The sequence below is a fragment of the Elephantulus edwardii genome, unplaced genomic scaffold (assembly GCF_000299155.1).
Source record: "Elephantulus edwardii isolate Elephantulus edwardi_28Jun2011 unplaced genomic scaffold, EleEdw1.0 scaffold00369, whole genome shotgun sequence".
Classification (NCBI taxonomy): domain Eukaryota; kingdom Metazoa; phylum Chordata; class Mammalia; order Macroscelidea; family Macroscelididae; genus Elephantulus; species Elephantulus edwardii.
This window is the reverse complement of record NW_006400119.1, coordinates 129,936-132,440: the sequence shown is the minus strand read 5'-3', so window position 1 is coordinate 132,440 and position 2,505 is coordinate 129,936.

The following is a 2,505-nucleotide window of genomic DNA, read 5'->3' as shown; positions in this document are numbered from 1 at the left end:
GTGAACAATGGTAGCAATTATTTTCATGTGTGGAGGAAAGAAACGGAAAGTTAGTAATTTAGTGAAGAATGAGATAACTCCTTGCTTTTTCTGCAACTCAATGTAAGAAGTGAGACTCTTTTTAAGTATAATAGAACATATAATCCAACCTTGAAAAGTAGCAAATTACTTCAGCTGGCAATAATTGCAACCTTATATATGTGAGGAGACTTTCTTTTTCGGAATAATACAATAGTCCCTCAAATTAGGTGTGGCCTTTCATTAGTTTAAGATTTTCATTTTTTGTTGTTTTTACCCTTGTTTTCATTTATACAGAAGGGAAATATTTGAGACTGGAGGCATCATAATCATGACATGATTGAGATCTGTATTCAAGTATTAGCATGTATGGACTTTGTCTAAAAGTGTATCTAAGTAAAATAACGTGATTTATTACATAACACTGGGCTTGAATTGTTCTCTCTGTTCAGATTACAGGTTGCCCTTGGTATGCACCAAAACTAGGCTTCTACTGAAGACAAAAGACACAGACTTTATGAGAGGGTGTGAGAGGAGGAAGGTATTTGCTGCCAACCTCAGCCTACCTCCTCTCCCAGCTGGAGGAATCACTTCCCTTGCACTTCCTAAATTCTGAGTTCTTCCTCCTCTGCCACCATTTCCACACCATCTCCCAGATCTTCCTTTCCATTGCTCACCCTCCCCACCCATCACACCCAGAACATCCAATACCTCCACGTCTCCACCTTCTTGGGCCTTCATCTGCTTCTGCATATTCTAAATGCAGAGAGAATTTCATTATTTATGAGTTAGTGAGGTGGGAGGTTGGAGGGTGGAAAACAACTATTATCTCGGAAGAATAACTTTTCAGATGGAAGAATTGTGAACAGCCTGTTATTCAACTCAAATTTATAAATGGTTGAAAAGCTGTGGCTAAGGATTACATGTTTAATCTTAAAGAATATTCTTCTTAGTTTGGCATTTGTCACCAAAAGATCATAGCTCCCAAGCTTATGGACAAAACCAGAGACATTTTAGAGGATGATAGGACATGTTATTCAGCATACACTCTGATTCTAGGGAATCTATTTTAGCTGTGGTTTTCTAGTACAAATTGAAAGATCAGTGGAAAAAATTCTTGAGGTAACAACATTTTGTGACTAATATAATAAAACAAATTCCCATAAAGTGTGACAGAGACAAAGCTGTATGTACCAAGTTACCTCCTGAAAAGACAGGAATGCTCGTCTTCTAATCTAAGACAGCAGGGAAAAGAAAGTTCCAGCTAAGGTGAGAGTAGAGAAAGACTCAGGCACAACTCAGTGACATGAGTGGGAAGGGCATTGCCCTGCCTTGTAGGGCGAAGGCCTCCCAGTTAGTGCACATCATTGCCTTTATCACTCAAGATCAAGTTCTCTGCTGCCACCTTTGCTTCTACAGAATACCATGTTCTTCCCTGTACATCTTTATTTTCCAGGTTTTCTCTGAAAGACTCAATGGGCCCCTGTACATAAACAATACTTTCCTAATGATACTTAGATTTTTCTAAATACCCCACTTAACCTTTCAGGCCCACGTGTAGTCTTCTTTAAGGCCTTAATAAATCATGTTATCCATTTCCTTCGTTTTCCATGAGTTTTGTTGGCAGGGGCTCTCAGGTGGATCACAGGTCATAGATACTCTGTGAAAACAGATTAAACTTTGTCCTATCCTGTGCCATCTTCACAATTTCTGCCTTGCTCAAGTCCATTATCACACAGTGTCAATACACCTTCTTGAAAGTCTTTTTTTTTTTCTTTCTTTCAACAGCACTCTACTTTTCTTTCCCCAGTTTGTTATCTTTTTCCAAGGACTGGAGCCTCCTGGAACCACAGGGCATGTGAAACAAAGTCTCACCATCTTTGCCTCTAATGAGTACCCTGGTTGTGCTTCCCCAAAGATTTGTTTGTTGATTTATTGTTCCGTACCATATTCAGTATATTCCATCAAAATCACAAGGACTATAAGAAGAAATATATTGTACAATTCCCTAATGCAGTGATGTGTCAGACTTGTGAGAGGATCAATAAGAAGGTTAGTATACAGGTCAGAAATAATAATAACATAAATAAAGTTAACTTCTCTCTGTTGAAATCTCATCTGAGAATTTTCCTAACCAATTTAATGTATATAACCCTAATAGTCACATGCAAGCAAGATTCTACCGAAGATTATCCAAAAATGACTGGAACAACACATCAGCAGAGAACTGCCAGAAGTCCAGGGCGGATTTAGAAAGGGTCGTGGTACTAGGGATACTGTAGCTAATGTTAGATGGATCTTGGCTGAAAGCAGGGAGTACCAGAGGAATGTCTGTCTGTGTTTCATTGATTATGCAAAGGCGTTTGACTGTGTGGATCATAACAAACTGTGGCTGACTCTGAGAAGAATGGGAATACCAGAACACTTGATCGTGCTAATGAGAAACCTATACTTGGACCAAGAGTCAGTCGTCAGAACATAGCAAGG